Source organism: Anguilla anguilla, chromosome 3, assembly GCF_013347855.1.
Source record: "Anguilla anguilla isolate fAngAng1 chromosome 3, fAngAng1.pri, whole genome shotgun sequence".
Taxonomy (NCBI): Eukaryota; Metazoa; Chordata; class Actinopteri; order Anguilliformes; family Anguillidae; genus Anguilla; species Anguilla anguilla.
This window is the reverse complement of record NC_049203.1, coordinates 16,232,484-16,260,260: the sequence shown is the minus strand read 5'-3', so window position 1 is coordinate 16,260,260 and position 27,777 is coordinate 16,232,484. Positions and strand designations below refer to the sequence as shown.

Here is a 27,777-nt window from a genome sequence, read left to right as displayed (position 1 = left end):
AATAGGTTATTTTCCTTTCATTCTTTAGACAACTCGTTTAGTAATATATAACAAATTATTACGGATTATTTCCTCATTGTTCTCTGGATGCTCACTTGCGCATGTGTAAGTATGGGAAAATGTAATTTCCAGAAATATTAAGCTAATTGGCCCTCTTGAAAGACGCTAGCAAGAATAATTATACGCACAGATCACATAGTTCAGTCAGTAAATAAAAGTAGGAAATTGGCTTCAACATATAGACTAAAGGTAAAATGTCCATTACCTGTAATAACCACTGTTAATGTGTAAACAGTGCATTCCCTATAATAACCACTAGATGGGAATGTATGTCAGCATTATGTTTCCAGATATTGCATGTGTTCTGTTACCTACTTAGTGTTTCACTCTGCGAATGACACCAGAGAGCGTTGGAAGATACTCACTCACTCACTCGCTCTTTGATAAGGCCTATCCTATGGAGTAAGAAACTGAAAGCCATTGTAATTTGATCTGTTAGGGGAAATGAGCTGGACACAAACTCAAATTATATTGAATGTCTTGTGTCTCTTTTGCTAAAGCATGTAATTCAGTCATGAAACAAAGAAGATAGGTGCCCATACCTGTTAACAAAAAGTTTAGCTATGTTCGCTGTTTATGTTCAATCTGATGGCGTTATGTGTTTCATTTTCTGTGAATGATTCATGGTGTGCTTCACTGTCCCTACTTTACTTTTCAACACTCTTGTCCTCTTCGGTACTCAGATGACAGGCAGCACACGTGCATGTGTCGGGCGGGGCTTTGGGGGGAGAGCTAGCTAAGGGGAGGACACAAGGCATACATTTTCATATTCTGTAACATTGCATTAAATCCCATTCTCTATCAGCAAATTATTCAAGGATTTCGGCAGATCTGAACTCATAAGTTGAACCTACAAGTATGTTGGTCAAACAAAATGAATAATAGTATGTGCATGAGCGCACGCACACACACACACAGGACATCAGAGTCCCTGAGCAATTGTGAATGCACCGAGCCACTAGTTTTACGTTGTGGTATTTTACCTCACAACCTATGAGAATGTGATGTCAGATATGTGCAGGTGACATACACATGGAACATGAATCATACAGGCCGAAACTGCAGAACTTTCATTTCACCTGAGCCTGAACTCTATTACTCAGTCTGTTAATAAATCTGCAGCATGCTGTAATGGACAGAAGATGTTGACTTAAATCTCTCATGTGGCCGATCTTTTCCAGGATATCCATCACAGAGGAGCGGATTGTAGTCTATCCTAGACAGTCTAAATCTCAAACAAGATGGAATCATGGGAAGTTTATTAATCCAATGGGTTTACAGTAATGTTACATAAAGAACAAAGACTCCATTAATTAAGCCCAGGAACCTTGGCTTGCAGGATATCCTCTAATTTTTCTGAACCATTTTATTACAATAAACAGGCCGATCGGAATACAGGCAGCTGGGAGCACACCAGAAAAGTTTGACTGTAATTCCCCTCAACAATCTAAATCTACAGTCCATTTCCTCATCTCTTAAATGTCTTAAGACGGGGCATGATATGAGATTGAAAGAGAAAGGGAACAGCATGAATGGGAAAACTATTATTGTAGATACAGTCCCCTTTCCCTTTCCCTCCACGGTATCAGTCTCCTCTCCTGTGCTGGGAGCAGCATGTGTTTTGGAGCCCGAACACACAAGTGAGTGCCAGGTTCCGGGAGCACAGATACGGATCAGAAGCCACAGAATATTTTTGGATTAAAAAAAAATAATAATAACTTACAATTATTTGCTGCAGCCAGTACACCACCCACCATAAATCATGAGAAATAAATCCATTCCTGTTGTTAAAATGGGTTACTAATGGGAAGCTATTTGTCATTATAATTATAATCCTGGATATGATTGCATTATGACATTTGCATCAATGCATGTCATATATTACCTTTACTGGGGCATGCTATTCTGGTCCTGCTGACATTATTTAGCCTTGACCCCTTGGTAATGTCAGGACGGAATTATGGTCCTTATTTCATTCAAAATCCCATTTTATGAGATAAGCGACAATCCTGCTGCAATGTGTCCCCAACACACAGTGTGCTTTGGTATAGCTGCAAAACCAGTGATGTGTTGGCGTTGTCTTTCATTTTATTCCTGATTGAAAGTCTGTTTAAGAGCACATTTCCACTGCAAGAAAAAGCACAGTATTCCAAAACATAAAGGATTAAACAAAAAGTAATGAAATATGGGGGTTGAAATACTCCACCTGCTGGTGCCATTCTGATTGGATGCCACAGCACATGGATACATGGATATCGTCTCTGATGACCTGTGCAATCACACCTAAAACAGCTAAGAAAATATACAGTAACGGGACCACTTGCCTTGCCCACCTTGTCATCACTGTTGGTTACAAATCCCAGATTTAATATAATATATTAAATATTCAGTATAATATATATACTACTGTCACTGGACACTGGACTTAGGGCGCGGTCACACATGCGCGAAATTGACATTGGCGAATATTCGCCTCCTGTTCACTTGCATTCTATGCGAGCGAAGGGGCAAATAACACATTCGCTTCTGGTGGCATCTTCGCTTCACGTGGAGTTGATCTTGAAGCCCTTCTTAATTAGGAGGCAAATTTGACCATGAAAACCAATGACCTTTCAGAGATTTTTTTCATACACTGTCACTCAACTGCGTTCAGTACAAGTGCTCTGTCGCAGAACTCTCTAGGATGCATAAAAATGTTGCTTTCAAAGGAAAGCAAAATCTGATTTGAATAAATACATTCAACTATTCGCCTGGGCCTGACCCCACATGAACAATGCATTAATGGCTAATAACCCAGGCAGGCAAGCACTGTAGGAATATTACAAATGGAAACATAAAATTGGGCCATGCACTTTGCTATTCTACAAAAACTGAGAATAGAAAGTGGTGTGCTTTTTGCACCCAGTAAATACAAAATCAAGCAAAAAAAAAAGGTTTTTTTTTTAAATCTGAAAAGCCCTAAAGCAGAAATAAAATTATTATAACATTGCATTTGTTGTTGTGTTAGTGTTTCTGTGTTGCAAAGCTTATTCATCCCCAAGTGACTGATAACATTACTGTGTTAAGAAGCCTTTTTCTCTCTGATTGGCTGATAATGCTACTTCGTTACAAGGCTGCTTTCTTTCTGATCTACAGATAAATCGGTTGTTACACAATGAAACACATTGAAGATAAAATATGGTGAGCACGCCATGATAATCAGCTGGGGGGGGATAGTGGTTCTTCATGCTTGATCACATGCCAACATCACATTTATTTACTCCCGGTGAATTAAATAAAACTCATATTTCAAGCACAGTTCCTAACATGATGCATGATTCATCCATTGAAAATGGCTTTGGAAAAGAAGTTGCCACTCAACAACAGATAAATATTATTATTATTTTTCTTTTTTTGGGGATTGCGTGAGGTACAGTATTGTAATGAAAGTCTCAAATGCTCTTGAGTCTCAAATGAACCAACAAATACTTTAGCACAGCAGTCGTTGATTTAATTAATCAGGAACCTAACAATTTGTACCCAAAGGTCTTGACACATTTTACTGTGTGTATCTCTAAATTGTTAATTAGGTTTGTGTATATGCTTTGCGCAAATGACAGCATCTTTATGAATAATTTAAGAATAAATTCAGTACTTCAAGGTGACACAACACAAACTATGTTGAATTCTCAAATACAACATCACACATAATTACGCCTAACTTATGATTAGCCCCTTGACCAAAATTACTTCACAGATGTCTGTGAATGATTTTACAGATGTCATACAGTTGTAGCCTGCCTCGGAAACGTTCATTGTGGCTAAGGAATAAAATATTTACCAGAGCTTCACAGGCTATGCCACACTATGAGTGGAGTACCAGGGTAATACAGATTGCCTTGGGGTCAGACCCACAGAGGACGGTGTAATCCACGTCGGGTTCCACTCCCTCTCTGAGCCCAACTTCCATCTGCTCAGGGAAATGATCGTGCATGTCAACCCACACTGCAGGAAGAATTACGCAAAGAATTTTCAGTCAACACGGAGAAAGATAACCCTTAAAAACTCAACCGGACTGCATCCCTCAGGAGTGTGGAGAGCAGGCGATATATGGACAGAGTGAATTCTGTGTGTATGGACAGAGTGTTGTTTCTCCTGCATTTCAAGTGATAATCTGATCTAATTTCTTCTGGTACCTCTCTATTGAGTAGGGAAGGGAATCTCCACATGTTACTCTGACAGGTTATGGCTTTTTACTCCAGATTTGTAGCCATTAACAGGCTTCACTGGTTCAAGGTGAGTTAAAATCATTTTTTTCCTGTGAGTTAATGTGCCCATATTTATATTTTGCACACGCATCATGCTTGCAGTCAGAAGGGACAGTGGAGGATATAATCTCCCCAGGCATTGCATTTCAATTTCACTGTGCAAATGCACAAACGTAATTGCATGAAATGGTCATAAAAATGAATAATTGATCATTTTCGAGCCATTGCCCAAATGTAATTATATCAAATGAATGCAAGCTAAAATAAATTAGAAAATGTAAGAAAAAAAAAGCTAAAGGTTGATTTATGAAATTATCGAACACTACCCAGGAAAAGGTAATTCCACTAAATCTGTGCTGTGGCTTGAATTCGAATTCAGAAGCATGAAGACCAGAAGATGGTGCTCGGAATATAGGGAATTTCATAGCAGATGCCAGTTGTTTAGACAAAACGTTTCCAATGTGAGTTATGTCACTACCTACAGGAGATCTATTTAGGCCCTTTATTATCATCAACCTGAGGAAGAAGCAAGACAGTGACCAATTTAAATATGGCACAAAATATTACTGAATATTACTTTATTTACACTAACCAGGACTCATGGGACATGATATTTTCCTCTTTTATTTCACTGCATAAACCTGATTTACAATTTTGGATTCATCTATAAATCATTAGGAGCATCCCCTGAAACATAAAGAAATGCATACAGTTTTTGTATTTTGTCTGATTCCCACACACAAATGAGCTTTTGTGCTTTTCAAAGCAGGAGAAAACACTGAACCAGAGGAAAACTCATCAGATTTCAGACAGTCACATCTTGATAAAAGCCTGTTGCCTTTCCCAGGTACTGGAAATGGTGGCAAAGGCAGACTGGAAATTATAGGATCTGTAATGTAGATCACACCCGTAAATCGTTTTCCGCAAATAATGCTTTTCAAAGGTAGACACTTACCTGTTAAGTACATTTCTCTCTCTCTTAGATTGGGCTATGTTTTGAATTGCACCAAGCACCAAACCCACACAGTGACAACTGATACACTTGCATACGTCTTCTGTCTGAATGAATTGTCATGTTAGACTACTGGTACTGGTGTCAGATTAATACGTGTTGTTAATTCTAACTAGCTAGCAAGTTTCCTGTGTTCATTAAGTCATGGGAAATGAAATATTAGAGGAAAGCAATAGAGACCAGACAGGAAGTTTCCTGTGTTCATTAAGTCATGGGAAATGAAATATTAGAGGAAAGCAATAGAGACCAGACAGGAAGTAAATATGAGGCGTGTGTTTGCATCAAAGGGGGTAGGTGAACTCGGAAGTGTGCGTGTTTCTAAGGTTACAGGTGAACCCCCCAGTGTGTGGGCGTCCATGTGTCTAAAGGGACAGATTAATTCAGGAGAGAGAGAGTGTGTATGCATGCTCGGAATGGTAAGATGGGCTCCATTGCCAGGGGAAGTTTGTAGTGAGATGACAGGGACATCTCTTTGTACATACCCAGGCTAATTTCTCTTGTGGTGAATGATGCAGACTTCTTATTTTGTAATTATTATTTATTTTACTTCCATATATTTCAGTGTTATCTATAGAGCTGCACTCAAATAATTCTGTTTAATATCTGAGCTTATTTTGTCTTTATTATGGGTGCTCCCAAGGCTGGTCCACTAATGAAAGTGTACAGCAGTGGTTAAGGACAATGGTGAAGGTTGCAGGTTTGAATCTCAGGCGTGGTACTGCTGTTGAGCAAAGGCACTATATTGAAGGGCCTCAGTATTTTTGTTCATCTATGATCAGGGCACCTGCAGAAGAAAAAAAACATGCAACAGATGTGTTTTCATTTTGAAGCTAACGCAAAGGTGTGAATTTTTGGTCTGTTCAAAACACAGCTGGTGTTTTGTTCAAATGAGATTAAAGCAGAGCTACCCTACCCTGTTCCTGGAGATCTATCGTCCTGTAGGTTTTCGCTCCAGTCCTAAATTGGCACACCTGATTCTACTAATTAGCAGCTCAACAAGATCTCTAGCTGTTGAATGAGGTGGGCTTTGTTAGGGTTGGAATGAAAACCTACAGGTCAGTAGATCTCCGGAAACAGGGTTGTCACCTGGATTATAGTGAAGTGCGAGCCAGTTTTCTAACACATAGCAGTTAAAAGACTAAGCACAAGGATTCATAAACAGGTGAGGGCACTTATACAACCAATAATAAGAGTACAACCAAAATAAAACCCTCAAATGCACAGAAAAGAAACAACTGAATTAATAAAGCTTCATGTTCTTCACCCAGATGAAAATCAGCTGCAATGAGATGTGCACTATGGATGGGAACTAACTTTTTTATTTTTGTATAAGTCTTTTAAAGTAATGGCTTGGTTTTCTAAATATAACATCTTGTCATATAAAAGGGTGATATTTCAAAACAATTACAGGGAGAAGCATACATGAAACCCAAGCTATTGAAAAACCAGTCTCTGTGACTGTTGCTAAGTGCTGATACCAGTATGCGCATTTCTGCAGGTCTGTGCAATGTCAGATTGGAAAATGTGAAAAATATGAAAAAGCAGCAACAAGCTGCAAACGGCTCACGGCAATGTTTTTCTTGAACCGCAAATCAGCATGTGTCTTTGTCGCTCTCTCAGCTGCTGTCAGCTGAACAATTCAGAGTCATACATAAATAAATTCAACTGTCGGAGGCCTGCACATCGAGGGAAATGCAAAAAAACCTTCAGCGGATGCCAGTCTCAAATAATATAAAAGCGAAACAGTATAGAAGTGGAGATGCACAAAAAATGTTTTAACTTTGTAAGGAATGTGTGGGAGTCCACTGTTGCAACAAGCAAACTTTAGTTGTGATTTATTCATTTATTTATTTTTTGGTCAAATTTTACGAAAACATTTACATTGAAAGATGTGCAAAAGTTAATGTTAACGAACTGGAGGAACTGGGGAGATTAATGAAAATTTGCAGTAGATGATCTTTCCTTCCATGAGCCTGCAGTGATTGCTGCTGTGATTCAATTGGTTTGTTATCAGTTATCGACGCTCGGGCAGTAATGGAAAAAAACAATCTCTCCTCGTTAGGAGAGCAGATATTCGTGATGTAATTGCTCACACTAGGAATGATGAGCATAATTCAAATGGAATGACTCCCATTTTGCTGCTGTAAGACAAGAGCTACTTTCTGTTGATTCCAGTAAATAGGAGATCCAATCCAACACCTGAAAACCCACTCTTTCAGACTACAAGCTCACTGCTGCTAATTCTAAGTAAAAAAATAATATATAGAGCAAACACTTCTTTCATTTATTTTGCAGGTCTTGAGGCATGCATCTTGACACTGCCACTTATTTGATTGTAACAGTGTCGATCTCTTGCTCTAGAGGTGTTTGCTTCCTGTCACATGCATTAAATAGCCCCTTTGGCTGAATTCCTCTGACAAAGGATGAAATTACAATTTGTAAATTGCTTTATTTCAATAGCATACTGCTCCAGATATATGATGAAATATTATAGACAGTGATGATACCAAAAAGCCTGCAGGCAAGAAATACTGTTCTCATCAACTAAAAACTTTCTATATGAATATCGATCATGCAAGAAATTTTTATGTTTAAAAAGTGTATGGCAATGTTAAAAAATGTTAACATTGCTTTTCACTTAAAACAAATATCAAATATTATATATTATATATATATAAACACACACACACACTTTATATATGGCTTATCCCCTACACAGAATATCCATACTATACTGGTTACATATTTATGCACTAATGATATATCTAAAACTCCCACTCACTTTATGTACTGTTTCCCAGCCCAGGGTAATGTGTTTCATATACTCAGACAGACACGCAGCAGGAGTCTATAAACACACAGAGCAGCAAACCCATTCCTGGAGAAAACTCCACAAACAAGATTTTGTTCATGCACCAACAAACAGCTCCCAAACAACTACAGTAAATTAAAATTGGAGAAAAAAAAACTGAAATGTACTCTACGCCAGTTCATGTAACACTGTACGTTCTGCTGTGTACATTTCCAGTTGTCGGAAAATGAGGGTACCCTTCCGGAAGATGCAGTGGATTATGAAGTGATGGATTTAGATCCACTCCCTTTCAGAAACATCACTGTCAAGCCTTCACTCCTCCTCCCAACTAATCACTGCCAATTCACTGTCTCTAAATAGAACAGACCAACAATACACTCAAACAGCCCGGTAAGCTGCACAACATTCATACATCTCACAGATGGGCCTGGGAATGGCAAGAAGGGTACCAGAAACCAATTAGAAATCAAGAAATACATAAATATTAATCTCACCACTTAGCTGCACAATAAAGACACCTGGGAGAGCAGAATATTTAAATAACATTTTTGAATTGGCCTTGTCAAAAAGGAACAAAAAATGAAAAATGGTTTGACTCTAAAGAAGAAACAGGTTGTGATTTTTATGGGCTCCCAATTTCTATATATGGTATATTGTATACCATGGACTTGCTACACATGTCCCTGGGAAAAATCATTTGATTACTTTTTTTGTTATGGCAGGTCAACTTTGCCATGCTGACAGAACTTACTGTGGCAATTTATCAGCTGTTTTAGCTTCCTATATGATCAGTGCTCTATCAGTATTGGACTCCATCATTAGTTCAACAAGAATGCTCAGTTTCTGATTACTTTATCTTTCTTTGTGGTTTACAAAGATTGCTGGATTTTAAATAAAATGAGTGACATTTATACTGTCACCTCCATAGAAAGAGTCAGAACAGCAGCAAATTTAGGCCTTGCAAACAAAATGTTTGCATCCTTTAGCCAATCGATGAGTTAAAGTAGATACTTATGTGTATGAACAAAAAGCATCAGACACTGTGGCTCTCCAGGATCTGAGTTTGAGATCCCTGGTATAGAGAGACAGCAGGGTTTGCCCTGAGGCTCTGCAGCTCTGAGTCTGACAGTCCCCTAATGTGATTTTCAGAAATCCCTGTCAGTGCAGACAGAATGCAGAAGTCCATGCACATGCCCATATTCCAAAGCACACACCAGGGGAGGTGTCAACAGAATGGCAGGTGACAGAGATATGCTGGGAAAGCACCCGCCCTTGACTCCCAGCTGCTGGGGAGAAACACATCGTTCCAGCTGTGATCTTGTCTGGCTGAGCTGTAAAAGGTGAAAAATATGTGTTTGCTTAAGCTGATCACCTGAAATTCTTTATTGTCTGTAGCATGTCTGTAGGACACTGTGCATACAGCATTCCAAACAAACTATAACTGTTTTAGCCTACAAATAAATTAACCCAAGGTTATACACAGCACTTTAAAATATATAAATAAACAAATGAACGCAATAAAATAAAGTAAAATGAAAGATGAATGAATGAAAAGGTATTAAGCAGTAACAACCAGTGTTGAAATAAATCATTGGCAGATACCCAATTCTGTTGCATTTTTAAGAGTACTTTCAAAAATGTTTTCAGTCAAAAGAAACAATTTTTTAAGTTGCCATTTCTGGCTATTCTCTCTTGCCAAAAGTACCAAATACTTTTATTATTTTGTTTAAACCCACCGGCTTTATTCGTAAATGGCAACAGAGACGATATTGACAGTGTTATTATTTTAGTCAATATGTCGCTGTCTTGGTCTTATTATAAATTAGTTTGATGGCTCGCAGGGGTGTAGCACAAAATTCTGGACCCTATATATGAGCAGTCTCTCTGGGCCCCCTTCCTCTCTTGATCCATGTCTCTCACGCATCATTATAGGCTTTTCAAGGGCCTTCCCCCCATTCGGGCCCTGGGGAGTCAGTCCCACTTTTCCCCCCACTACGATGCCCCTGATGGCTCGAGAGACCAAGAAAGCTGTGAAACCAGTTCCTCCTACCTGGACACCCACAGTATAACGTAACAGGTGAGCAGATTCACCAGAGCATAGGACTGTGTTTTAACTGGCAGGGAATTGCCTTCCTTTTAGAAATTAGTAAACGAACGGTTTGTAGGCATAGGCAACGTCTTCGTATTAATAAGATGAAGACAGCGACATTTTTACTCTAAAACAATAACGCTCTCGCCTTGAGTCCTTCTCCAAAGCGAACTGTAGACAGAGGGAACTAAGGGTGCAGTTGTGCTCATCAAGCTCTCGAAAATACAACTTTTCTCCTAGGTCTCACTATACACAACTGAACTATAAAAGATATTAAAGAAATTGACAATATCATTCCTGTTGCCATTTATAACGTCGGTAGGTATGACCGAAGTAATAAAAGTAATAAAAAAGTAATTAATTTTCAACAGTAGGCCAGGGAGTCATAAACATTAAACTAGTCAGCCTTCCAGATATACTGAAATGCCTTCCAACTATAATGAAAATTGATCTCACATACATATGCAAGTATGTACAAGTGTTTCACTTGTGTGTGTGAGTATTTCATATGCATGTGTGTGAGTACACAGGTCCATGCATGTATGTGCGAGTGCTTCGCATGTTTATGTATGACTGTTTCACATGTGTATATGTAAGTGTACAGTACTATGCATGCATGTGATTTGTATGTGCACAGTAGAATGTCCAGTGTTAATTCAACTCTAACAGTGTTAATTCAAGATGGCCCTTCATACAAAGCCCTGATCTCATCTCAACATTGCTACAGTCAACATGACCAAAACCAACGCTAAATTTACCCAATGGCATATGCTGCTTAAGAACTACAATCAAAGGTTGTTCTTTACATAAACCAATTAAGAATTATGAATCCACTGTGTTCATAACAGGATTTGTATGACCCTCAGTATTCTGCATGGATTTTTTTCCTTTGCTTGATAAATTCTCCTAAAGCCCCTTGTTAGGCTTTAAACATTGGTATATTTAGAAATGTTTAGCAAATAAAGCATGAGCTACAATATTAAATTTCATATTGCACTGGATTTAAGGGACATTCCCCTTAGTTGTATTTGTACTCTCGATGCTAAGTAATCTGAATAAGCGATGAGGAAAACAATTTTAATTTTGATTGCAAATTGACAAAAGTCTGTTGTTCTTTGTTATTATTATCTTAAGCCAAAGAGGAGAACTAATAACAAAATGGAAGATATATGGCGTAGGTGGCACAGTGGTGCAGTGCATAGCACTGTCACAGTAAGAAGGTACCAAGTTTGAGTCCATAATGAGGGTCTTTCTATGCAGAGTTTGCATGTTTCGTCAGATATTCCAGTTTCCTCCCACAGTCCAAAGGCGTACTGAAAGCTAATTAGAGACTGACGATTGGTCATAGGTACGAATGTGTATGAATGTGTGAATGAATGGTGTTTGTGATGGATTTGGCCTAGGTGTATTCCTGCCCATTGCATGCTGGGATAGGCTCCAGCAGCACGACTCGCCCATCCCCACCTCCTGCCCTGACTAGGATTAAGTGGTTTAGAAAATGGATGGATGGATGGATGGATGAATGAAAGAAATATGGCAAACAAATGTATCCTCTGATATGACATGACACCAGGTTGTCTTAAAAACTGTAAAATTAAAGACTGATTAAAAAAATGTGCAAATACTGATTAAAAAAAGATGATTAAGAAGCACAGACCGATTAAGAAAATGTGCTACACTAATGTGGCAGAGATGCTAAATGTGCCGCTATCTATCAAAAGATCCTGTTCAGTCATTAGTTTTCTTAGCAGATGCCCTTATCTGAGCTGAGCTCACACTTCAGACATTTATACTGTCTGGGAACTGATTGAAGTTTACTGAAGCACTTCTCAATTTACTGAAGCAATTCTCCTTTCGTTCCATTCTCCAGGGTAAGGCAGCACCACTAGGTCTGGGTCAAATTGTTCTTTGAATTACTTTAACTCTTTACACACCAGCAACATATATGGAATGTTTTTAAAATAACACCCATTTTCACCAAGATTCAGAGAAAAATCAGTCTTTTAAATCCTCGTATATATTTTGGTTAATTAAATGATTTGTTTAACATTTTTGAAAATCTGAAGTGTTCGCAAATTTTACTGCTATCTAAAGAGTTAAAATTAGATATGTGCATTTTTGCATTTGACCAGCTGTGGTATAGGCCTACTTTTCTTTATTAGAATGTTACACTGAGGTATAAAATCTCTTTTCGAAGTGAATTCTAGAAACGCGTAGGACCAGCAAGACCAATATTCAGTCAAAATGCATCTTGTGTTATAAATCATTATTCATGTGAATGTTGGAAGGAGTGTCAAGTCCTCTTTGTTATATTTTTGTCTATTTTGATGTTCTGCCCACAGCTTTTAAGAAGACTCTTACAGGTCATTCAGAATGTTATGGAAAGTGCATTACTTATCGGAGGCCCTAATTGAGATGGACAGGTTTGAGGTATGAATTATAATAACCCTCTTTTGGGCTGCAGAAGCTGCTCAGGTACAGAATTAAGTGGCAGAGGAAGCCAGGCTCATTAGTAGGGCAGTCCGCCCTTGTTTTCTCGCTTGGTACTTCAGTCCTCCACCAGCTAGAAGTCACAATAGCCTCTTTGTCAAGCCCCTTTTCAAACAATTATCCCATTTGCAACTCTTCAATAGTCTAAGTTTATCAAGTTTGCCCCTAATTAAGCACAGTCTATGACTGACAGCAATGGTTACAAGCGGCTCTCACATGTTAAATTCAGTTAGATTATTTACTTCCATGGACATACTGCAGTACTTTAAAATGTTGTACAGGGGAATGATAGGTTTTGGTCGAAGACGTGGGAAATGTCCCCATTAAAAATGTATGCAGTGGGGTGTCTCGTGGCATAGCCTGTAGAGTACTGGCCTCATGCTCATTCTGAGAAGCAACGTGGGTGGTTTGTATCTAACCATGCAACCTTTGCATGTTTCTCTCTCTCACTTCTCATTCTTCCTGCCTCTCAGAGTCTGCTGGTTTTTGTTTTTTTTCCTTAAGATCAGCAATCGATTCAGACCCAAGAGTTCACAATGTAATCAACTGCTTTAACTGATCAATTTCTGTCCTACTCAACAACAAAAGCCAACAGACCCAGGAGTGAGGACCACAGGCTCAAAGATATGCTTTTTGAAGCCTTTAAACTTCCATCCATGTTCATTTTCCTTCCTGACTCTACCCATATTAGATCAACTAATTGTTTTTATTCATGTCTCAATTAGAAACTCAATGCCTTTGGGGACCCCTGGAGGATAACCAATGAAATACAAGTTTACATCCCTGCAGGTCACATGGTGGTGACAAACTGGTGGCCCTACTCATTAGCAATAACGTCCTTATCCAGCATGCCATTTAACTTTACATCAGTACAGAATCGCCGCATGACTACTAGAGCACTGCACACATGCTACATACCTCTACATCACCATGTGAGCGCTATAACACGCATTTATCTCTTTGCTCAGGTCAGTCTCCTTTCTTAACCTTATCCAGAGCTGTACATGTACTGAGGCGAGTTCCAAAGGATATCAAAGCACGAAACCTACCGCAATCTGGTCACAAGCTCAGTGGCCCGATAAACGTCAATTCTTTCTCATTCTTGGGGAAATAGCCCATGGCAAGACAATTGGCTTTCCATTATATGGCTGGAGGAATCTGGATTTGCCATGGTAGGAAAGTGCTGGAGTCTTGAAAGCCTCTCTTCCTCTGTAGATATAAATCAACATCTAAAGTGCTGATCTGACAAGATACTCATTTATATCAACTAATCATAGACCATAATACATCCATTGTTCTGCTATTACTACAAAATGTTACATGAGGTACTGATGGTCCTCAGATACTAACCTGTATGCTATCATAGAAACTTTCAGAATAACAGGCTTTCACAACTGAAACTTGTTTTTCTTTTTCCAAATGCATGACTAATTTTACAGTACACTTCAAGGGAATAGCATAGACTCCCTTCTGTCAGTAAAATTCCTTCTACAGTGACTGCACTCCCTCCCTGAAACAGAATGACTTTTAAAATCTTCCCCTAGTATACGCCATGTAATTTGGCCCTTCAAACATTGTGGAATTAAGGAAGATCCAGGCAATATAAACCAAATGATGAAAATGAAGGGTGAAGATAAGTCTGGATGGAAGAATGCCCTTTGGAATACAATTCCAGACTTGTCAGAATTATTTATTGAGCGGCTTAGTGCCAAGACTCACTTTATCTTCTCTTCCCCAATACTGTCCCCTTGGTGTTTGGTGGGTGTCGGAGACGGGCGTCGGGGGTGGGGAGGAGGAGGATAATATTAAGTCGTAAAGACACCGATCGATACAAAAGGTTCCGTAAAGCACCTTTGAAGTGACAGTATAAACTGAGTGAGACAGTGAGACAGACAGAACTCAGTGTACTGTACCTTTCTGTGACCTACCTAATCCCCATGATCACTTCCACGTTCCCTCAGGATTTGGCTCAAAAGCTAGTCTTACGTGGTGGGAGTGCTTTTCTAGAGATTTGTGATAAAACTCTCAAAAAGCTTATGGAATGTGTTAGAAAGTTCAAGCGTCTTTCCAGAACCTGTGTTAGACAGGATAGCAAACAAAGGTATAATTTTGGTGGATAAAAACTAAAAAGCAAAAGTAAAGATCACACTGACGGCAGCAACAGCTTCTGTCTCGACAGGAATCAGGTACGAAAAAGCTCTGATGAGGCAGTATATTTGATCTGAAAGAAGGGCTGCATACAAGAACCCAGGCTGAGTTTACTCCCTCAAATGACAGACGCATAAACACATAGGACTACAAGGAAATGCCAAAACAAAAAATCTACACTATCTATGGCACTCATGGGACAGAAAAGAACAGATGACAGAGAGCTCCATGGCAAAAAGAGGGGTTCGTTTGTCGGCCACTAATAAAGATTTTGGGGTAGGTAATCAAGGAGTCTCAAAACTCTCGTGTTGTTCTCTCTTACTTACTGCAGCAACTCTGTTTTTCTTGCTCCTCTTGTCAGGAGTGTGAGGAATAGCCTATCGCAGATTTCATGGAGGGTGACGGGGAGATGGTGTGACTGGGGTGCAGTAATGAATCACCTGCCCTCATTTGCATTCCATCCACTCTGGTCAGCTGCCTGCAAGCACATTAAGTAAAATTAAAAATACATTTTAAGGACTATTTCTTTCTTTTTTTTAAAATACAGCAGGCAGGTCACAGGGAAACAGATGTTCTCAGGAGAACAATACATTTAAATAAATGTAAGAAGCGCTACACAAACAATATTTAATTGAATTTATTTTGTTTTTTATTTAGCCATTATTTAACCAGAATAGGCTCTGAGATTAAAAATCTCTTTTTCAAGAAAAAAACAAAAAACAAAACAAGCACATATAAATTCTATATATTGTTAAAAGCGAAAATAAGAACCATGGACCACGGCTCGATTAATTCTGGGGATGGATTGTTTTCTAAATTTGAAAACTGGGGGGACAAACATGGACAGTTATTTATCCAGAATATCATCTGTATACAAGGCATCACAGAAAGATTGTTTTTATTCATTATCAATAGGCACCTTATGTGGACTGTCATCTTACAAGCTAATAACTTGATCTTTGCAAAGTATGCCTAACTCAGAATCAATGATAATATGTCTAATTCATATTACAAGCCATTGGGCATGGTGTGTAACATGCAGTAATAAATGCAGTCATTTGTTGCTATGGACAATTAGACTAATGCTTTAAATATTTTAATTCAATATCCAATGCAACATAATGGATCATAGGTCTTGATGTATCAATTAGATGAGGAAAAAAGGAAAGAAAGGGTCTCTGTATTAATGTTGTTCTCATTATTGTGCAGCTGAATATGGATGCAAAGCTGTATTACCCATCTGAAGTGATTTCTAATGCAGAACAATGGTTTTAATGCCCTGTCTTTGGACGGGCAGTGCCTGAATATGATCAATACAATCAAGTGTTTCACTGAGAAGCCTCCGTACCTGCTGCTGGGTCACAGCCTTAAAGCAGTCTTTGCCTGCAAAGAATATGCAGCAAAGTATTAAACATGACTACTTTCATTTACGTAATGTTCATATGTCCCAAACATTATAATGCCCTGGTATTGGAGGGGGGGGGGGGGGGAGGCGTGTATAAAAAGTGCTGTCATTTTTACATGGTGAAAGCAATGTGTATAAAAATACCCTTAAATAAAAGCTGAGAATGTGCACTTTAACAATGTGTGATTTGATCACGAATCTAAAATTTGAGTACAAACCCAAAACATTATAAAATCTGTTTTTGTCACATTATGGAGCTCACTGTATCTGATTTCATGGATACTTCTGGCCATGTATCAACATCAATAGTTCTGCTTAAAGGGAAAGTCCATGGGTTAAGCACTTTTGTTTAACAGACAGGCTATTATGGGCTGCATATGGCCCTTGAAATGAGCCCAGATTTCCTGACGGCTCATTCTTACATTTATTACACCTTTCGGTAATGCCCATTTCGGTTGCATTATGACCATGGAACTCGTGACTATAAATACTTCTGAATGTAAAACAGATTTTGCCTCTGAAATGAATACAATTATGTAATTCTGCAATATTTCCTTTTGATCCTATGAAAGCCTATCTTGGCTTTCCACGTTCCTCCCCAGTCTATTTGAAGAAGAGAGTTAAGCAGAAGTTCCATCTTTCAGCACTGTGGAATGGTTCCTGCGTGAGTCAACCGTTTAGCTTATATTCCCATGGAGCACGTAAAGCCCAAGAAACAGCTGCCAAAAGATGGGGTTAATCCCTTGTGTTCAGCACTGGATGTATCTATATAAGCTACAGGGAAAAAGTGGATACTTGATATCTTCCACACAAGGGGATGTACAGTATGTGTGTCAATGCATGTGTAATACACACACTGCATACGTGCCTGGAAACACACTCCACATTTAAAAATAAATTGATTTATAAATTGCACTTCTACTCATTATTAAAGTGAAAGCAATGCAATGGAGAGGCTGGGCATAGAGAAATTGGATCATGCAGAGAGAGAGGGCATTGCCCTAGAGTGGTGTGTTTGATCTTAGTTCATGGAATCCTTCTTTACGAAGCCGGAGGGAATGCAATTTGCCACGCTGTGGAAAAATCACTTTCAGGGATAATCCCCTTTGAAACTACACAAAGGCTGTGCACATGTGGGTGTAGATATTTGTGTCTCTCCTCCACCCTGTTGATGCAAATCTGTCATTGTGATCTTTCTTAGTTTGAGTGAGCAGGAATGGGCAGGTTGGAACTGGAAGTGGGTTGAGAGACCATGTCTATATGGTTAAAGTTGCTGGGGCATGCTAAAGATGCTAACGGGGTATGCTAAAGCCCCATTACCAAACATATCACGCAACATACAAGGTGTCCTGCATCTTTGGAAGAGAATAACTGTAAAAAGAAACTGCACTGTCAGCTTTGACTCTGGAACTTCACATGCAGAACAACTCCACATCCAGTAAAAATTGCTCTACCTCGCAGAGCTCTTCAGTGTGGTCTTTATGTAAATCCACTGTAGCACCTCCTTACTGTAAAACACTGGGAAACTTGTGCACAGGGTCATGGGTGATGATTTCTCTGTCTGAGGTATGGCTGAGTGGCTAGTACGATGGGTGCCCTACAGACAGAGTTTTACAGTTACAGCTGCCCTATGTTCCTCAGCATGAAGGGAAATGCTTCATGAATAATGGTATGTGTGAACGAGCATGCTGTGCCCTGTACGAACTGTTATTTTCGTTAATGGACTGTTATTGCATCATAATGCATTGTCATTTATTTGGAACTGCATCCAAAAAATTGAGATTAAAGTTAAAATGAAGATGACTTCACGGATGGGGTGGCTGTATTAAATGTTGTTCAGGCACTAAACTGTAAATAAAAAAATTTTAAAAACACCCAACCGGCCAATTTGAAAAGTATAGCTTTAGATTTACAAACTTCCAGCTCTGCTTTCACATCTAGAGAGATTAAGTACAAGCAGTGTTGATTGTGGCAGAGACAAAGACATACATTAATGCATTAAAATGAATTAAGAAAAACACTTCTGTACATGGCAAACTCACCTCTGCCAGTGTCGGAAATTAATGATGTTTTAGTTTCTGGAAAGTACAGTTATATTTCTTGCACACTCAGGATGAATTAAGATGTGCTGTGAGTACGAAATGACCCGTGACTCTCAGCACTTGCGATTTTCAATGAGGCGTGTGAGGCCAAACCAGGCAAGGAAGGTGGTTGGAATTCAAGCTCACGCTTTTCTCACCTCTGAATCTCCGGGGTATAATCGAGAGGTGGGTGCACTGCTCTGGAAAATATGTCTGCCTATTCCTGACCCTGAAAATGAATGAGAGAGAAACAACCGGATTTCAAGCCTCAGTGTGTCCTCTGTGTGCATTCACGGCGTGCAGGTATTTTAGAGTCGGCCTAAAGTTAAGTGGCTTCACGTGTATTGTCACGTCTGAGAATAGCGTTTTTCATAATGTGTTAAGTCATTCTTCATAAAGCATTGCATTTGCGTATGAATGATTCATAAAAATAAAGAACTGACACTTATGGCAAATGGTAGAGTCTCTTAAATAAAGTAAATTTTCCTCACTTAAATAAAGTACATGTACCTTCTCTTAGTACATTTCCCCAGCCTCTTAGTCTAACCCAAACCAAACTGCGTAAGGGACTCAGAAGCCTGTGAGTATAAGCCTTCTAATCTCAGATAGGGCTCTATCATTGTACTCGTGAACAATAAGGCTAAACATTGAGCTTTTCAGGAGTAGTGTATCATAGACCAATCTAATTTATCCAATTTAAATGAGCATAGCTTCATTAAGCTGGCCCAATCATGAAACATTTAAAAAATCTTTTTTTTTTTTACAGACTTCATCTCCGTTATGCCTACCCCCTTCTTCCTGCAGATATAGGCTGTGTCCAAGCTGCAAAGTTAAAAGTTAAAGCCCTCAGCTGTAACAGTAAACATTGATCTGTGATGTCATTCTGTCTTCAAAGTGTGCCTTTTGAGGTTCCTTTACTGTGACGACGCTACCTTCAGAGGGAGGTGCCTTCTAAGGATGCAGGCAGCGAGGCAGCTGCCTTCGTACTGGGACAGAGCCATGGTGTGTATTTTACAATGTTACCAATGTGGCCAATCTCCTGTATCGACTCAATCTCATTGATCAATCAAAGCCAGCTGGGTTCGACTGCATTGACTTTTCTCTCGCTCACAGTGCCTTTGATTGGCTCCCCTATGGCCCAACTGTTTGACCTCTCCTTTGAAAGCACCCCGCAGTTCCCACACCTTTGAAGCCTGCCTGCACCCTTCCTCTGTCTGTGAGAGGTCATGGAGTGACCTCTGTAACCTCTCACCAGGCCCAGCCTGTATTTCTGCTGCAAAGCATCCCAGCAACAGCAACAGAGAGGGTTGCTGGTGTTGGGGAGGGGGGTTGAGTGATTTCCGGAGTCTAATCACAGTCTGTCTGATGATCGATAGTGGCTCTGCAGAGACATACAGTAGCTTCCACACGGGCATCACGTAGGGTTGTCACATGTCCACTTTTAAATAACAGCCTGGTTTTCAGCCTCCTTGTCAATGTGGCAAGCCATATTTGCAGTGGCATTTCAATATAAATGAAGGGCCAGATTTACTAAGGAAATTTTTTAAGAAAACATTTGCTGCGTTGTGGCAATGATACCAACACATTAACAGCAGATTTACAGAGACTCGTTCTGTTTAGGCAATTTTAAAAAATTCAGTGCCCTCATTTGCTATTTTTGGGGAAACCCATAACGAGTGTCAGAAACAATATGGGATGCTTACACATCCAGATAACAAGTCGCTGAGAAACCAGTGCAAAGCAACCAGGCACAAAAAGCAAGGCACTGGAGACACAAGAGAAGGCGTATGTAATCTGCCTGAATATCTTAAATCTACATCAAGAAGACAGGTGCATGCAGCCCATTTTTGGTATTATCAATGATAAAGGATTGTAAAAGTCAATGTAGTGTCAGTATGAGTTGATGTTCTGCCAGGACAAAAATATGTTTCCATATGAAAAAGAGGCCTAACATTTCATATCAGACAGGTAATGTGAATAATTGCTTGTTTAAGTCCTTCTACCTGAGGAGTTAGAGCAGCAGCATCAAGCCAAACATCTCCAAGCAGCTGCATCACTGCCCCTGATTAGGACCCACCCTGCTGTTGCATACATGACAGGGGAGCAGATGTAAATGCATCCTTTATATTGCTTAAGTGACAGCTGCTTCTGTCCTACAAACTGACCATAATCTCATATAGCAATTCCTATAGTACCATAGGAAGTGCTATATAGGCCACACATTTAAGAGAGTAAAACAAAAAAACAAAAGCAAAAAACAGCCAAGCTTTCAATGTATTGATGTGGGAATTGAATTTAAATGGCTGTTGAAGTACATATATTTTTTTAAATGTTATTTTAAAACATGTTTTTCTAGATGCAGGTATCCTCACAGGAGGTAGGAGCAGCACTTTGTCTTAATGAAAAGCTTATTTCGTCTGTCGATTATGTCTTTGTGGTAATTGGACGCTGGCTTTTGCAGTGTTCTGAGACTGGAATAACCGATCGGCTGCCAATAGGGATTTGAGACTAGAAAAGAGGAGCAAATGAGAAAAGGAAACCAAAGATCGGTTTAATCTCCCCGCTGCTTGGCGTGAGGTGAGGAATTAATTATTTGGGTTGAATCGTATGTCGGAGAAGAATGGAACGTCTCCACTCTGGTGTGGCCAATGGGGAACCACATCCCAGGGCCAGCACCCTAACACTGGAGCAGGAGTCTGTAACCCTGCAGAGCAGCGTTCTATGGTTTTTTTTTGTTCACCTTAAAATCGGCCACCATTTTGTAACTGGAACGTTTGTCATTTGCCGCTTAACTGAAATGAGTTATTTTAAGTCGCTTGACAGATGATGCGAGGGCTCTCTTTGTTACAGCCTTAAATTGAGTGAAAGCTGGTGAGCTGTAGAGGATGGATGATGGATAGATGCATGAATATAGATAGCACTCTTTTTGCCTTTATGGAGTTATATTACCTTCCCTGACAGGTGAATATACACCACCCTTTATGTTCCTGAATGCCATCACAGATGGAGAGTTGACAAAGTGGATAGCCATTCCACATTCATTTACAAATGGGCATCAAGAATTAACATTGTTGTTCTGTGCTGTGGTACTGCAATCCTTGTGTGGTGGATGTGATCTGTAGGAGCCACAGGGTAGTGGGATATGATTGGCATACAGTATCATGGGGTGGAGGGCATATCAGAAAGAAAAAAGGCCACAGATCCCGAATTGTTACAGATCTGGTATGATAAATGAATGTGTCCAGAGTGGGGTCCCCTGAGCTGAAGCCCCTGACACTTTTAGAAAAATGTATCATGGGTAGAATAACAAAGGGAGCATTACACATTCATCAAAGTCAAGAAACCAACAACTGCATTCCGGGAGTATAGTATATACTTATACTAAGTATTGCTGGAAAACAGATTTAAAAAATAAAATAAAATAAAAAAAGATATTTTCTGGCAAATCTATAGCATAACGTAATTAACGGCTCACCAACCAAAATCAATTAAATGTTCATCTTTATCAAAAGCCAAGTTTGGCTTGTGGCCCTCCAGGGCTGAAGTGTGATGTATTGTCATTGACTTTGCATCATTAGCAACAACGTGGTCGCACCTACCGGTGTAGAGAGCACATGCACCTGGGTTGTGTTAGCTAATCAACCCGAGTGCTTAAAGATGTGTTCTTCTCCACGCTGCAGGGAAGAGACTGGGCGTTCACACACTGCATTTCTTTATTTTGGAGCCTTTGAGTTTTGTTTGTCTGAGCACTAGACAGAGAAATGAAAGCTGCTGAAAAGTGTTAAGGCTAGGAGCGGCGAGCTGACAAACTGTCACTCCGCTTTACTTTCTTTCGTCTTTGTTATTTTAGTTTGTTGTTTTAGTTCATTATTTTTGCACAGAACTCGTGAGGGGGAACGGTGAAGGTGTTTGTTTATTTAATTTCGTGTTGGTGTGGGTGCGCACTCTCTCTTTCCATGTGGCAACCAACGGTGAACACCCAGAACTGCCGCATGTCCCTCCCAGGGATGTCAGACTGGCGTGTGACAGTGGATTTGAAGTTAAGAAATGGAACTCTAACTTCTTTGTGACAGAACATTAGTTGGCACTAACCCCAAGCACACCAAACTACAGACAGAGAGAGAATTGCCCCATGGGAGATATAGAGAGAAAATAGCATTTATCAGAGAGCTGATTCCTGTGGAAAGTCCACTACATTATGGAGAGCCAAAGCCAGGGGGCAGGACTATGCAGAAGGGGGAGGTAGAGAGACCCTCATCGTTAAATCACAGAGCAGGGCATTTCTTACCCAGCACCCATTCAACACATGCGTATGGCATCCATCTCAGAGGCTCTGTCATTGCATGTGAGATTGCCTTTCATGAGAAGCCATTACACAATGGTATTACACAGAGCTTCCTGTGTGTCATCCATAAAACATGATGAGTGGATGGGAAATGTAGCATGGCTGCAATATTCTAAAGGTGTAATCCAGCTTAATTCATTTTTTCCCCCTGTGGTAATAGGACACTGTTCCAGGCAGCAGTGTGTGTGAGGTCATGGAATAGTATATCCATATATCTCAGGGTGCAGCTTATGCAAATGAGCTATTTAAAGCACTGTGATCTCAAAATTTTCCGCCTCACCATCGCAGGTTTTTTATTTTACTCTAACGGAAGCAGAAAAGACAGAAGCAGAGCAGCAATATTCAGGGAACTGGGCCTATACTGAGACCAGCGGTACTCTTTGGCACCCTTGGTTCACTAATATATGTCGCTGTTCTGTGCTTTGTTTGAATCTTGGCCGTCACCCTACAAGTCACACTAACAATACCAATCACTTTTAAAGTGATCTGCTACTGCAAAGTTCAATGTAGACATTTAGCCAAGTGTTGATTGGTTGCCTGTAATAAATGCCATTGCTAAAATTAAAACAGCTGCAATAATGCATAAAATGTCAAAAGTGAACTCGCATAATGAAAGGTATTGAATTATTTCTGGAAGGTTAGTCAGTGTGCAGTGGCTATTTGTAGATAAGGGTTATGGCGTATAAGGAAAATGTGAAGATAAAGTAACTGCTGGCTAGCAAATTGTGGGATGAATGTACCATGCCCTCCCTGCTGGGCTAAATTACTGCTGAAAGCAAACTAATCTCAGCAAGAGCTCTGGCTCCAAACAGATTAGCATCAAACGGGTGTGCTCCAAAACATCAACGGCAGTCTGGGAATCTTGAATGAGAACAGATCGAATTCATTGGGTGATCAAATCAAATCAAATCAAATTTTATTTGTATAGCGTATTTCACAGGAATAGTCGCAATACGCTTCGCAGACAACCCTGGCATCAGGATGTTGACTGGTGACCAACATGGTCAGTGATGAGAGCTAAAATGCTATGCTAATAACTCAGAGGTTCAGATCCCTGGTAAGGTACCGTTGTTGTGCCAGGTATTTAAGTAAACCATCTGCTATGCAAGTAATCATGTACAAATAGTGTTCTAGTAATTGCTCCCTTTATTTAATTCCTAGTAAACAGGTTGACCTGTCAGTCCATCTGTGAGATTCTCCTACACGTCTTGTGCTGTGATTCTGAGACCCCCAAAGCCCAGAACCACACTTACACATACCTATGACCCAGAACCACTCTTACAAAACTTTACTTTTAGGGACACCACCGCCCCACTCACCCCCACATCCCTCATCCCTAGAAAGCTGGTTTATCCTTCACCTGTCATTCCCTTTGTGAGATTCTCTGACAGATCACTGATTTAACTTGTAAACTAATAAGTAGCTACTAAGCCTGTAGTGTGAGCTTTACATTTCAATTTAAGTGTTAATTGCAGATGCAGCCCTACCCTGGTCTCTGGTTCAAGTAACACATTTTATTGCGGACACTTCTTTTCTCCTGGAGCTCAGAAATTAGCATACAGTCTGTCCTAGGTCTTTGTCCTTCATGCATAGTGTTTAGTGCAGCATACTACAGTTAATGCCCTTCTCATTACATGCAATACAGCATTTACATAATAGCTGTAACATTTTACTATTCAAAGCCATCAATTATGGCCTGTATTATTTATAGTATTTTATTAAGAGCTATACTTTTTTTTTTACATTTAGCTTGAGAAAATACCTCCCCACCCTAGGGATATTTTCATTTCAAGTATAAATCTGATGAAATAACGCTCTTTCATGTCAAGTGTGACTAGTGTATTGCATGTTGCACTTGAAGAGTGTAAATGTAGATCACTGTGAAATTGTTTTATGCGCATTGTTGCCTTTTGTTACCGGTAATATATAACCAATGGGTGCAGTAAACAATTCCAACGTTTTTCCGGTATATAAACACAACGATAAGTATGCCCAGGAGGACCTGCTCTAGAAGAAGACCAGCACAAGACTGTGTGCTCTAGATGGATGACAGCAGGAAGAGGCATAGACTATGTTATCTGCAAACGGGCTCTCTTTGGATACAGTTAAAGCCATCAAGTAACAACACCGATCCCTCACAATGCACACTTAGCCTGGTTTTCTAGCCATAGCTGCCATCACGCTCTGTCTGTCGATCCTCCTGTTTTGCATGGGTTACAAATGAGAGCAGTCAGCCCTTTATGTCTGCAGCAGCCGCAGGTCCTGTTCTGCTGGGGCTCTCCCAAGCATGATAAAATCATTTCCGCCCCACAGTTCTTGTGCTTGGGTAACTGTATCAAAGCAGCTGCTGTAATCACTCTAAACTCAATACTGATGATGCTGTCAATGACTTATCAGTTCTGATGGGAAAGTGCGCTTGGCTCACGACATTTCAAAGGCCCCATCTTATGATTGGCATAAAATTCAACAGAGCATTCAGTACCATTCTGCTACGCTGCATATGTGACAGGTGGTACAGGACAACACACACACAATACCAGCACATTAACAAATCAGCCGAATCAGCGAGAAATCTGGTTGTGTGGGCAGTGTGGTGAGGGGTGTGGTCATGAAGATTGAATGGTAGCCAAAAATTGCAGGGTCAATTTCCAGGGCGGCACTACCACTGTACGTCGAAGCAAGGCATTTAACCTAAAATCCTAATAATTCAGGTAAAATAACCAGTGACTGAATTTAAACATGTACTGTAATAAATATGCTTACAGCGAAGGTACTGTAGCACCAGAGGGTTTCGGCACTGCGCTTTTCCAGAAAAAAGGACACTATTTTGAGCTATTCCCATGTGGATTAGTATTCTGACCCCAGCCTCATTAATCTGGATGTACGGTAAACGATGCAGCCCATTCTAATCATTGATAAATTAACTGTAGACATCCAATACACTGATTCATTACAGTTTCTCACATATAAAAAGATTACTTCCTAAATTGTAGACCTCCCACATCTGTTTGGCATCACTTTTAAAATCTTTCAAATAAATCAGTGCTATTTTGAAGGTAATGATAATATTTACTAGGCTTATTATGTGTCTATAAGACTTCCTTCCTCATTATTAGATTTTGTCTCTCATACACAAAGGCACAGATGTAGCAGCAGCCTGTGAGTTTTTGCCCTAGATTTTAAACCAATCAAAATGTATATTACATGTGCACTTAGAAATGGCTTAGATGATTAAATGTTTTAAAAAGAACACAACAATGGACTCCATTTTATTAAGTATGTCACATAGTCCTTGAGAGTATCTGTGAGTTAATTACACTGGTGTTCATTTTTTGTGCCACTTTAAATGGAACCTTTCCAATGTTTGTATCAGGACTTCAATGAACAGGACATTGGAAGCAGTAAACCTCTTATTGAAGCATCAACAGACACAAGAGGGGTTCCTCTGGCATTTTGGACACACACATGCTTTAAAAAGAGCTCTGACTTTAAATAGCAGAATTTTATAGTCTGAACCTTCTCTCTCCATTTGGGCCAAATTCTAATTGTGGGTCTGTTCATTGAGGAACCAGGCAAAGGGTTGCCCTGTCATCACAAATCCTCCAATCTTGGGTGATTCACATTCACCACTTTCCAATATTCAAACTAGAACCAGGAGCCCAGCTAGATATGCCTCTCTCTCTCTGTCATATCATGGTTTTATTCTGCCTTTTCTTCAAATACTTGGTGGTGTGTTTTTTGTTTGCTGTGAGGAACAATATAATTACTGAGCCGAGAGAAGCCTTAGAACAGTCACCAGTGGAATGGCACGTATGTTTGGCAATGCAAATACACCAGGCCTGCCCCCTTCAGAAAAACTACAGAACCCATCTTCCTATTAATGTGAGACCTTGAACACAGAATATCTAGTTGATTCCTTTTATTGAGTACATAACAGCCTTTGTGTGCTTTATGAATATTATTGTCTTTCAATATTAACAGAATAAACTAAAGCACTTTCCAATTATATTGTGATATTTAGAAATAAACATAATAGCATCATATTGAGACTGTGGGGAGACATACATAGGTTTACCACACACAAAGCAGTGTACCAAGCTCACATAAACCAAGAATATCAATTATTCAAAAAGGGTAAAATGGGTGGCAACAGCAATAGACACACTCTAGCAGTTCAGCTACAAACAGGCTGTAAATTGTTAAACGGCAGGACCAGTTCTCGAAAACAAAAGGCATAAGCTAGAAATGTACTCAACACAAGCGCATTTCTTTGGCAATAAATAATACAGAATGCAGGCAATACTCACCCAAGAAAGCATACATTCATGAACAGAAACCACAAAGAAATCCTAAGACAACAAAACGCAAGTTCTCCCTTTGAGAGAAAACCACTGGACCACAGCAAAGGTGAGCCCTGTAATGAGTGATTGTGATCAGCTGCTCCTCACCTCAATTGGTTCTTCATTGATAATTGTTAATCAGCCCTCTTCACAGTGTGATCCGCTTGCTATTTTATTGAGGGAAACTGAAACTGCATTGTGGCTAACTTAAAACTCCCAACATGGAAGCTGACCCATAGTAGCATGCACAGTGCTGCTAGCATACCTATGCATAATGCAGAGTAATTACATTCAGTGTTAAAAATATTCACAGTGAGGTGCATACAGGCTGCACTGTCGTGTGTTTTTCTACAGTGTACAAGAGGAAAGACTATTTGATGAAACAAGGAAGACTATGGATGAGCCCTACATTTAATTCAGATTGACATATATCCCACTCAAGCCAGATGGACTCACAGATTTTAAATCAGTGAAAGAAAAAGGCCCGGGATGTAATGAGATCTTAACATGTGAGAAATGTAAAAAATGATACAGACACATCCGTCAGATAATGTAGAAAGAGTGAGAGAAAGTCTTGTGGAGTCATACAGTATTTCTATTTCCCAGTTGGGGGGGGGGGGGGGGGCTGTGACAGCAATCTGGTCTTGATATACAGCTTTAAATGGAACCACAGGAAGTGGAATATAATGAAGATGTGCCTGTGTATTTCTCCAGGTATTTTCAAAGGGGAAAGGGTTCCTACTGAGGG

General features: G+C 39.7%; 1 long non-coding RNA gene across 3 annotated transcripts; it reads right to left on the bottom strand.

The window, feature by feature from the left end:
- Positions 1 to 5,938: 5,938 nt before the first annotated feature.
- Positions 5,939 to 27,065, bottom strand: LOC118224189. 3 transcript variants are annotated; one of them, XR_004764599.1, is made up of 3 exons: positions 26,997 to 27,065; positions 15,185 to 15,336; positions 5,939 to 6,103 (listed from the first exon to the last, which is right to left on the bottom strand). It is a non-coding gene; the product is annotated as an uncharacterized LOC118224189 (long non-coding RNA). The 3 variants fall into 3 exon arrangements; XR_004764598.1 differs by lacking the exon at positions 5,939 to 6,103 and adding an exon at positions 9,165 to 9,462; XR_004764597.1 differs by lacking the exon at positions 5,939 to 6,103 and adding an exon at positions 13,766 to 13,919.
- Between the last annotated feature and the right edge of the window lie 712 nt (positions 27,066 to 27,777).